We start from the raw sequence: 12,092 nt of genomic DNA, 5'->3' as shown, positions 1-12,092 counted from the left end.
TCTTCAAGCTTTATATTATTTATTTAATTTTAATTTTTCATTTTTTTTAAAGAGACAAAATCTTGCTCTGGTACCCAGGTGGATCACAGTGGCACATCCATGGCTCAGTGTAACTATACCCAGCTGATCTTCAGGCTTTAAAGGTTATGCCCAGTCATTCAGAATTAATCAGTATCAAACGATGAGTATTTTTTTTTTGTCATCTATGTGATAACTGCTGAAATTAACTTATTATAAAACTAGGCTAGAGTCTAGGCTAAATTAAATTTGTGTTTTGTCATCTACTATAAGACAGTAAAATGGAAGTGTTAAAAAACATTATTTTGAAGTTGGGCATCGTGGCTCATGCCTGTAATCCCAGCACTTTAGGAGGTCAAGGCAGGAGGATCACTTGAAGCCAGGAGTTTGACACCAGCCTGGGCAAAATAGACTCTGTCTCTACAAAAATAAAAAATTAGCCGGGCATGGTGGCATATGCCTGTAGTCTGGCTCCTCTGAAGGCGGAGGCAGGGAGGAGGACTTGAGCCAAGGAATTTGAGGTTGCATTGAGCTATAGATGTGCCACTGTGATCCAGTCTGCACAATAGAACAAGACCATGTCTCAAAAAAAAAAAAGTTCAAAAACTTAGAAATTGTAAAGTGGGTTTTGCTTTGCGGTTTCAAAAGGAAAGAGCTATATCTACTTCTCTGGATCTACTATGTCTGAGTCTTAATAATGGTCAAACAGGAGATGCTTATTATGGGATGCTCGCAGATGAAGGGAAAACTGGAAACTTTATTATAGAGTTTGAAACTCTTCTTATAAGTGGGACAGTTTGAGATTGTAGTTTTTTTGTTTTGTTTTGTTTGAGACGGAGTCTTGCTTTGTCGCCCAGGCTGGAGTGCAGTTGCACAATCTTGGCTCACTGCAACCTCCACCTTCTGGGTTCAAGCTATTCTGCCTCAGCCATCTGAGTAGCTGGGACTACAGGCGTGTGCCACCACGCCCGGCTAATTTTTGTATTTTTAGAAGAGACGGGGTTTGACTATGTTGGCCAGGCTGGTCTCGAACTCCTGACCTTGTGATCCGCCTGCCTCCGCCTCCCAAAGTGCTAGGATTACAGGCGTGAGCCACCAAGCCCAGCCAAGATTGTAGTTTTTTATTTTGTAAAGTATTGCATATGTTATGGTACCTTAATGAGCACATGAGCATGTTCGGTTGAATTCTGCATCTGGGTTGACCAGCAGGCTACATAGGCCTTCTTTATTTTCTCTCTCCCTTTTTAATATATACAGGTATTGCTTCCATTTTCCTCTTGTCACCTTAATCAAACATAATCTCAGCCTCTCAAAGTGCTGAGATTACAAGTGTGGGCCAGTATGCCCTGCCTTAACTGTTCTTTAAAATCTCTATGCACATCACACTGATAATCGGAAAGGAAAGATTTGTGGTGGATATGAAAGGCAGCAGAGTGTATTGCTTCTTGTAGGAGGTTATGGGTATGCCTAGGAGCACAGTTGTTTCTTTTGACTCCTTTAAGACTCTTGGATCGCTTTAGTCATTACCAGCACTTTGCAGGGACTACATGACATGGATTAGCATTTCTGCCTCCCTTACTTGTTTCAGGGGGCCTGGTTTATTTAATTTTCTCTTTGGGTGCAGAAGAAAGAGCAAACAGAGGAATCAGGCAGAGAGATTAAGATTTTTTTCATAGGTGTTCAGTTTGAGGAGATATGTAACTGTATCTGTTGAGGTGGACTGCTTAAAAACCACAATTCCAAAACATCCCCACAGTTTATTCATTTAACTGGAAATTGTTATTTTCCCTCTCCTTTCTTTTTGGTAAGTCAAACCTCTAAATTGATTTTCTTTTGTCTTTCTTCCTTTTCCTTTTTCCCCTCTTCATTCCATGTTTGTTCCTTTCCCTTCATTTCTTTTTTTTTTTTTTAAAGAGACAGCGTGTCTCAGTCTGTTGCTCAGGCTGGAGTGCAGTGGTGTAATCATAGCTCACTGTGGCCTCAACCTCCCGGGGTCAAGCGATCCTCCTACCTCAGCCTCCTGAGTAGTTGGGACTTTAGGCAAACACCACCATGCCTGGTTAATTTTTGTATTTTTTGTAGAGATGGGGTTTTGCCATATTGCCCAGTCTGGTCTCAAACTCCTGGGTTCAAGCAGTCCACTCGCTTCTGCCTCCCAGAGTGTTGGAATTACAGGTGTGAGCCACTGTGCCTGGCAACTTGCCTTTTATTCTTTGCATTCTCTTCCCCTAAATTAAAATGGATCAGTGACATTCTTTCCAAAGAAGTGCTTGTTTGAAAGAAGACCCAGAATTCTATGAAATTGCTTTTTTTCTTTGTGGGAAGTTTATTTTTTAGAAGATAAGGATAATGTCATCTTAGATTATAAAAATTATTCTCATCCCCTTTGGTATGTAAGGAAATCTTTTAAAAGCTAAATTTCCACTGGAGAGTCTATGTGCGTGTGTATTGAGCCAAAAGTATTGAAAATAATTGCTATAGTTTTCTAATGCCCAAGTTTTGTTTGTTTGTTTGTTTGTTTGAGACGGAGTTTCGTTCTTGTTGCCTAGGCTGAAGTGCAATGGCCAGATCTCGGCTCACTGCAACCTCCGCCTCGTGGGTTCAAGCGATTCTCCTGCCTCAGCCTCCTGAGTAGCTGGGATTACAGGCATGCACCACTGTGCCCAGCTAATTTTTCTATTTTTAGTAGAGATGGGGTTTCTCCATGTTGGCCAGGCTAGTCTCGAACTCCCAACCTCAGGTGATCAGCCCACCCCAGCCCCCCAAAGTTCTGGGATTACAGGTTGGGATTACAGGTGTGAGCCACCACGCCTGGCTTTTTTTTTTTTTTTTTTTTTAAGACGGAGTTTCTCTCTTGTTGCCTAGGCTGGAGTGCAATGGCACAATCTTGACTCACCGCAACCTCTGCCTCCCGGGTTCAAGCAATTGTCCTGCCTCAGCCTCCCGAGTAGCTGGGATTATAGGTGTGCGCCGCCACACCTGGCTAATTTTGTATTTTTTTTTTTTTTTTTTTTTTTAAGTAGAGACAGGATTTCTCCATGTTGGTTAGGCTGAACTCCCGACCTCAGGTGATTCACCCTCCTCAGCTTCCCAAAGTACTGGGGTTACAGGTGTGAGCCACTGTGCCCGGCCTCTAATACCCAAGTTTTTAAGGAACAATATTTCCAATTCTGCGGGGGGCACACACGTCTAATTTTTAAAATCTTCCCAGTTAGGGAATGGATATTTAAACTTTTCTGTTGTAATTTCAAAAACAGTGTGTTTATAGTATGTAGCAGAATAAATGCATTGGACTAGTAATCAGATTCTGGCCCATTTTTCTTTTATCAGATCACTGAACTCTTGTGCTGTAGTTCCCCAACTGAAAATGAAAATATTGGATGTGTTAGTTTCTGAGGTTCTTGTTATAAAAGTGCAGTTATTCTAGGTTTTATTGGCATTTCTCTAATGCTGATAAAAGATTAAGAGAATTTTGCTTGTAATACTGTTCATATAAAAATAGAATTCATTTCAATATAAAATGAGTTAGACTTGGATTCTAAAGGGGCTTAGTCAGTGAATGACTAAAACAACCTTTATATACGATGGTCTCATGTAGCAATCAATTTCAAGATCCATTCTCTAGGAGGCTGGGGAGGGGCGGGGGAGGGAAACAACTACCAAAAAATACATTGTCTGACAACTTTGAGCTAAAATCCAGGATCTTAATTTGAGATTAATGTAAGAAATCTGTCAGGTATTTTTAAAAAGTAACTCATCACTATTTAGGAGTTGACTTTTTCTGTTGTAGCTTTCATTGAAGGACTATTGTTTTAGTCATTCTCTCCTAAATTCCTTTTCCTGAGACTAAAAGATGGAGCTCATACCTTTGCATAACGATCTGGAGAGTATTTTAAACTTGGCATGTTCAAACGTGGCAGACTCGATTAATATGTGGACAAACTAGCACATTAGAACATTTTTTAAGTTCCAAGCCGTAAATATGTTTTAAATGAACATGGGCATGTATAAAATTAATACTTAAGCCTTCAAATAGCACAGACATTCAAAATGCCTGTTGCCTTGGGTGACTGATTTTCAGTGAGGCTCTCGCTTACCCTACACATTTCTTCCTCTGCATGAAACAGTGCCAGGCACAGAGTCAGGAGAGGGTTTGCTCCTTTGGCGCTCTACTACCCTCTGCTTTCGGCAGAGAAAAGGCTGCTGTTTTACTTCTTAAACTCCTACCATATGGAAAGCTTCTAAAAATAAACTTTGGATTTGTATTGGACTTCTAAATTTGTAACCTCCTTTATCCATGACTAAAGCCAATGTAAATACCTTTAGCTACATACAAAGCTGTGGCACCGTTTTAGTAAGAAAGATCACCAACCATAATATTTAAATTATCAACTAAATTAGTTTACCTTTCATTTATGTCTTAGTTGGCATGGATAAGGACCTGGATGTGTTGTCAAGCAAAAACTAGTTGGTTTTTAGTGAATCCACTTTAATTTTTTGTTCATGAATTGTTGGTGTAATTATGTAGCAGACATATTCGTGAGAATGTAGAAGTACACTAGCTTTTGATACAACAGATTGTTTAAATGGATCGTTATTCACTTTGTAAATTCTGGTCAGTTGGGCCTTCTATCAGCAAGTATATAATGAGCACCTGTTATTTGCCAGGCACTGCTAGGTCTTGCGAGATACAAAGTTGTATAAAAGATGATTCTTGTTCAGACAAGTAAGAGAGAAAGGAAAAAGAAAACCTGGGGACAATCAAATATTTTAACTGTGTTAACAGAGAAATATATGCTATGAGAGCATGGAGGAGAGATGAGTAGAGTAATAGTTGGCTTGTTTTTTTTTTTTTTTTTTGGACACAGAGTCTCACTCTGTTGCCTAGGCTGTTGGAGTGCAGTGGTGTGATCTCGGCTCCTTGCAACCTCCACCTCCCAGGTTCAAGTGATTCTCATGCCTCAGCCTCCCGAGTAGCTGGGATTACAGGTGTGTACCACCACTCCGAGCTATTTTTTTTTGTTGTTGTTTTTGAGATGGAGTCTCGCTCTGTTACCCAGGCCAGAGTGCAGCAGTGCGATCTTGGCTCACTGCAGCTTCTGCCTTTCAGGTTCAAGGATTCTTGTGTGTCATCCTCCGAGTACCTGGGACTACAGGTACACGCCACCACGCCCAGCTAATTTTTGTATTTTGTGTTTAGTACAGACAGGGTTTCACCATGTTGGCCAGGCTGATCTTGAATCCTGACCTCAAGTGATCTGCCCGCCTTGGCCTCCCAAAGTGCTGGGATTACAGGCGTGAGTCACTGCGCCTAGCCTAATTTTTGCATTTTTAGTAGAGATGGGGCCAGGCTGGTCTTGAACTCCTGACCTCAAGTGATCCTCCCACCCTGGCCTCCCAAAGTGCTGGGATTACAGGCACTTTTCATAGGTGTTCAGTTTGAGGGTATATGTAACCATATCTACTGAGGTGGACTTCTTAAAAACCACGGTTCATTTATTTAATTGGGAATTGTTTCTTTCCCCTCCTTTTTTGAAAACAGTCAAACTTCTAAATTGATTTTCTTATATTTTTCTTTCTTCTTCCAGCTGAGCTATGGCACTCAGCCTCAGTTGGATCTTAAATAATAAAAATTATTTACAACAGAGGCTTTTTTTTTTGAGTGCCAGGATTAATGTTACCCATCAGGGAAAAGAGAACATTCTAGGTAGTAGGAGAAACAGTAGAACTATCAAAGACAGTATGTTCTAGGAGGAAGTTTGGTGTGGGTAATGGGGAGGAGGAGGGACATTAGTGGCCAGAGAGCAAAGGCTAGTGAGACTGGGTGGGATCAGATTATGAAAGGCTTCAGGGCCAGGCATGGTGGCTCATGCCTGTAATCCCAGCATTTTGGGAGGCCAAGGTTGGAGGATGGCTTGAGCCCAGGAGTTTGAGACGAACCTGGGCAACATAGTGACACCCCATTTCTATAAAAAATACAAAAATTAGCTGGGCATGGTAGTGTGTGCTTGTGGTTTCATGTACTTGAGAGGTTGAGATGGGAGAATTATGTGATCCCAGGAGGTTGAGGCTGCAGTGAACTGTGATCATGCCACTGCACTCCAGCCTGGGCAACAGAGTGAGACCTTATCTCAAAAAAAAAAAAAAAAAAAAAAAAGACTTTAGATATACCACTGATTCTGTCTCTGTTATGTCTTTGTTCTCTTTTCCTTTCCTGGAAAGACTTTCTCCACTCTTTGCTGATCTAACTTATTTTTAAAGGTCCAGCTTTAGAGCATCTCTTATGTAAAGCCTTCCTCCCTTTTCCCCAGAGCTTACTGATTTTTTTTTACTGTGAATGATTGCACAAAGAGGCTGTATTATGCCTCATAATAAGGATTTCCATTTCTTGAACTGTGTTTTGTTTTGTCTGATCTGTCTAGCTGGTTTCTCAGCTCCTTAAGGGAAGAGAATGAATCCTCTTCAGCACCTGGCATTAGTGCTCATCACATTGTGAGGACTCAAGAAGTAAATGATTAATGTAGAACACTTATACATACAAACTATTACGATAACCCAACTACGGTGGTAGAGATTGCCTATGTTTATTTAAAAGGCATTTCTCGGCCGGGCGCGGTGGCTCACACCTGTAATCCCAGCACTTTGGGAGGCTGAGGCAGGTGGATCACGAGGTCAGGAGATTGAGACCATCCTGGCCAACATGGTGAAACCCCGTCTCTACTAAAATACAAAAAAAAAAGCCGGACGTAATGGTGCACACCTGTAGTCCCAGCCTACTCGGGAGTCTGAGGCAGGGGAGTTGCTTGAACCCGGGAGTCGGAGGTTGCAGTGAGCTGAGATTGCGCCACTGAATTCCAGCCTGGTGACAGAGCGAGACTCCGTGTCCAAAAAAAAAAAGGCATTTATTAACACCAATAAGAGCAGTTTTCAGAGGTATAGGACAATTGTCATTTGGATATAAAATGAGTTCATAAAAACACTTGTCTCATAGAGTTGTTGTGAGAATTAGTTTTAATATTTAAGCACTTGCAACAGTATCTAGCATATAGGAAGTGCCCAATCAGTGTTACCTATTATTTAACTCCACTTATATGGGCCTTTTTTTTTTTTTTTTTTTTTTTTTTTACCAGTGACAGAACTCTTAACACTGTTGTGTGCATGGAGAGGATTGAAAGGAGATAAGAAACAGCTTCTTACCTTTGAAACCAAATGCCTTTTAGGAATGGGAAGAACTGTTTATATTGCATGAACTTTTATTTTTCTGTTTGTGTTGTAGTGATCGGAGGGTATGGTTGGCATGGAATTGAGTTTCATCTGTCTGTGGGAATTGTAAGCAAGGTAGGTCCCGGATTTATTTACTCTTCCCTCCCTCCTTTCCTAATGTGGTCGTTAGTATCTTCACTTATACTGACCTAGAGTAGATCAGATTTGACTATTGTTTGGGGAAACATTATCTTTTTCAGTCTCACTCATCATGCCTCTTGATGGTCTGTCCTGTGGTTTAATGTTGTGGACTACATCTAGTATCTCGTTACAATGTAGAGGATGCTAAGAAACAGCATAACCAATGTAAAATTTTGGTGGTCCTAGAACAGAACTATGAATTTACACATGTACCCACCCACACATACCCCTACCTCTTTAATCCAGTCCTTGAGGGCAGAAGTTTTTGTGTTGGAGCCATTATGTAAACCAATTTAGGGTGGTGGGTAATGGTAGGCTAGCTTATTCTGATCACTCTAAAAATCAGTAGCCTGCGTGAATGGTAGACTAAATGCAACAAAGGACCTGACTAGACAGTAGCCAGGCCATTACTGGCAACTGTAAATTTTGTTACTGATGACAGGATCTGTCCATCTGTAACCACTAGAGTTTGATTGGACACAGCATGCTGTGTTCCTATCTTAAGCTCCTGGGCCCGAACAAAAGTACACCAGATAGAGCTTTGGCTTATATATCTGTCTTATGTCAGGTGCCCGCAAAAAGAGCTATAGATGGCAGTTCACGCAGCTCTGCAAAACTATTTCTGTCAGAATATTTCCTGTCAGGGTAAGGGCTAGTGCTACTTTGTGTAGTTCTAGTTTTCTATCACCATAAGTATGCTGAGATTCCCTTTATTGGTACAGGAGACCTGGCTCAATTGGAGAGTAAACTTGACAGTCAAAACAGAACTCCCCAACCAGGAATCCTATAAACTTGTGTGTGGGGTTCTATGGGTTGATGTCTGTCTGGACTCTTGCTGCATCTACACTTAGCACAGGTTCTTGAGAATGGCTTTCTCTCAGTCACAAAGAAGAGATTAGTACATTGCTACAGGGAAAAACAGTGTAGCCACTTCCTATAGCAGAAGGAACATGGCCTTGGAATTGACACTGCTGTCTAGGAAGGAGGAGGAGATGGTAGATTAAAGTTTAACTTCTGTAAATGAATCCTTTGTCATCATCTAGTGGTCTGAATTTTCTGGGTGTGATCTGTGTGGTCAGTCAGTAAATTATCTTTTTTCTATTGTTCTACTTTTATATTGGGGTAATAAACTATTCCATGGAAATACCGTGTGATAAAAATTAATGGAAAGTAAAGAAAGGTACCAACTTTTATTGAATTCCTGCTGGAGTTAGGCATTGTACTGTAAATTTTCATGTATGTTCTTTTATTGAAATATATCAAGTTCATTGATATTACAGCTTTTCAAGTCTAGGTGAATAATATTGTGACTCAGTGTCTTGAACTATTTGTAATAGCCATTTAGAGGAAATAGAATTGTGTAGTGTTTTATGTTATTTCATTTGTTTTCTGGAGAAGGAAAGAAAATAATTATATGAGTTAATTTTTTTCTTTTTTGGGGGGCTTGCTACTGATTAGCCAAAGGCAGGGTGGAGACTGGCAGGTTTGAAATTAGAGACACCTGTGCTGTTTTGGGAAGTTGAGGCTCTTGACTTAGGATTTGCTGAAGTTGCAGGAGAGGTCAGTGTAGGTTAATATTTTCAGAGCTCAAAGCAACTGTGGATTGGGGTTGTTCATAGGTGCAGTTTTGCTTGATCTGTGTATCTGCAAATGGAGTAAAAAAGTACAGTACTGCTGTTTCGGGAAACTTCTGCAAAAGTCCCTGAGCCAATGCAAATTAATCTTCTTCAAAAATACCACGAAAATTCCCCATTTGGTTGTTTCACCTGGTTGAGGGAATTGACTCTTGTCATTATGCTTGTAAAGAAATTACCAGGCTGGGTGTGGTAATTCATGCCTGTAATTCCAGCACTTTGGGAGGCTGAGGTGGATGAATTGCTTGAATCCAGGAGTTTGAAACCAGCCTGGGCAACATGGCGAAATCCTGTCTCTACAAAAAACACCAAAAAAAATTAGCCAGGCATGGTGACATGTGCCTGTAGTCCCATTTGCTAGAGAGGCTGAGGTGGGAGGATTGCTTGAGCCTGGGAGGTAGAGGCTGTAGTGAGCTGTGATAGCATCACTGCATTCCAGCCTGGGTGACAGAGTGAGACCCTGTCTCCAAAAAAGAAAAAAAAAATTTCCACAGATTTTTTTTGTTTTTTAAATTAAGAGACAGGGTCTTGATTTATTACCCAGGCTGGAGTGCAGTGTGGAACAATTACAGTTCACTGTAGCCTTGAACTCCTGGGTTTGAGTGATCCTTCTGCCTCAGCCTCCAGAGTAGCTAGGACTGCAGATGTGTGCCACCACGCCTGGCTAATTAAAAAAAATAATTTTTTTTTTTTTTGTAGAGACTGAGGTCTCACTGTGTTGTCCGGGTTGGTCTTGAACTCCTGGCCTCAAGTGATTCTCCTACCCTGGCCTCCCAAAGTGTTGGAATTTACAGGCATGAGCCACCATGCCTGGTCCACACATTATTTTAAAACAATTATGAATTTGATTTTCTGTTTTTAAATTTTCTCTTGAAATTCTTCTCTCATGGGAGATACCATCTCTGTGTCTTTCAGTCATGCAGTAATTGGGGGTCAGAATAAATTGTTTACCTCTTTCCTAGGTGATATGCAATTAAACTGAAGTCTTCCTTCTCCTTTGGACTTGTGCATATATCTATGAAAGGAGAAGAAAATTTGGTTAAGAGCAGCAGAATTACCTGGAGATACTATACTGTCCTTTCAAGGGCTGAAATGGACACATTAACATTTCTTAATCTATGCATTTTTCCATTTTTATTTTTCTATTGAATGAATTACTGTACTTTTCCTCTTGGCCACTTCCTTTTTATGGTTTAGTGAGATAAACTTAATATAATTTTTCCTTCTTTGTTGAACAAATATTAGTTCTTTAAAAATAACTTTATTGAGGTATAATTTATATACTACAGAATTTGCCTGTTTGAAGTGTACAGTTTATTTTTGGTAATTTTGTGGAGATGTGCAACCATTACCCCACTCCAGTATTACATTTCCAATACCCCAGAAAGAACCCTTGTAAACACCATTTTTTAACTTCCTTTGAAGTAAGGCGCACATTTTATTAAGTTCTGCATCAGATTTAATCTTCTTCCACTCATGAAGTTTTCCACCACTCTGTGTATTGCATGTCTTCTTCCCTCCTCTTCTTTTATATATTAGTTTCTTATTACTGGTCAAACATACCACTCTTTTGTTGTTTTTATTACATTTTCTCAACAATTTTTAAAAAGTGTAACCTTGAAAAGAAGGGATTTAGCTTTTATTCAAAGTAATTTTTTTCTTTGAAAGTTTTTTTTTTTTTTTTTTTTGAGACGGAGTCTCGCTCTTTTGCCCAGGCCGGAGTGGAAAGTTGTTATTTTATAATCCCTCAGGCCTCTCAGTAAGAGCTCGTTATTATTTCTGGGTTTTCTGTTCACTTCATTTGCTATTTATTTATTTATTTTTTTTGAGACGGAGTCTTGCTCTTTCGCCAGGCTGGAGTGCAGTGGCGCGATCTCAGCTCACTGCAACCTCCGTCTCCTGGGTTCAAGCAATTCTCCTGCCTCAGCCTCCTGAGTAGCTGGACTACAGGTGCGTGCCACCATGCCCGGCTAATTTTTTGAATTTTTTTTAGTAGAGACGGGGTTTCACCATGTTGGCCAGGATGGTCTTGATTTCTTGACTTTGTGATCTGCCTGTCTTGGCCTCCTAAAGTGGTGGGGTTACAGGCGTGAGCCACCGTGCCGGGCTGCTATTTACTTATTTTTAAAGGGAATAATTTATTGGTTATTTCTTGTGTGTGTATACAGACTAGGTATTAGCTAATTTGGAGAATTCTGCTCTGTGCATAAGTATTCAGATGCTCAGTAAAAGGTGTGAATATTGTCATACACTTGAGCTTTTCCTTTTTTTTTTTTTGAGACAGAGTCTTGCTCTGTTACCCAGGCTGGAGTGCAATGGTGTGATCTTGGCTCACTGCAACCTCCGCCTCCCAGGTTCAAGCAATTCTCGTGCCTCAGCCTCCTGAGTAACTGAGATTATAGGTGTGTGCCACCATGCCTGGCTAATTTTTGTATTTTTAGTAGAGACGGGGTTTCACCATGTTGGCCAGGCTGGTCTCAAACTCCTAACCTCGTGACCCCCCCACCTCGACCTCCCAAATTGCTGGGATTACAGGCATGAGCCACTGCGCCCGGCTACACTGGAGCTTTTTAAAGGCTTACCTACCATGTTGGTTTGTCTCATTAATGGTGATGTTAAATCTCATCATTGGTTGAGTTCCTGTCTGCCAGATTTATCCATTGTAAACTCTCTTTTCCCCTTAGTGATACATAATCTGTACAGCCATACTAATTATTTACTTTTGATATCTCTTGTACAGAAGTGCCATGTAGTTGTCACAGTAGCAATACATCTTCTTAGAACAACAAACTAACCTGGCTAACAGTGTTTAAAAATTGAGTATTATGTGGAAGACAATATGCAAAAAATGCAAAAAAATGAAGTTCAGAATTCATTTAATTTAAGCTTCTTTGTAATGTGACTTTTTTTTTTTTTTTTTTTTTTTTGAGACGGAGTCTCGCTCTGTTGCCCAGGCCTGGAGTGCAGTGGCACGATCTCAGCTCACTGCAACCTCCGCCTCCTGGGTTCAAGCTATTCTCCTGCCCCAGCCTCCTG

At 40.6% G+C, this 12,092-nt stretch overlaps 1 protein-coding gene across 1 annotated transcript in view; it reads left to right on the top strand.

Moving 5' to 3' along the window:
* The window catches only part of MRTFA (myocardin related transcription factor A), a 216,579-nt gene that overhangs the window by 34,584 nt on the left and 169,903 nt on the right, over positions 1 to 12,092 (top strand). The window lies entirely within an intron of this gene.

The sequence above is a fragment of the Pongo abelii genome, chromosome 23 (genome assembly GCF_028885655.2).
Source record: "Pongo abelii isolate AG06213 chromosome 23, NHGRI_mPonAbe1-v2.0_pri, whole genome shotgun sequence".
In the NCBI taxonomy this organism is placed as follows: Eukaryota; Metazoa; Chordata; class Mammalia; order Primates; family Hominidae; genus Pongo; species Pongo abelii.
The sequence above is the reverse complement of the archived record's forward strand: the minus strand, read 5'-3'. Positions and strand labels throughout refer to the sequence as shown.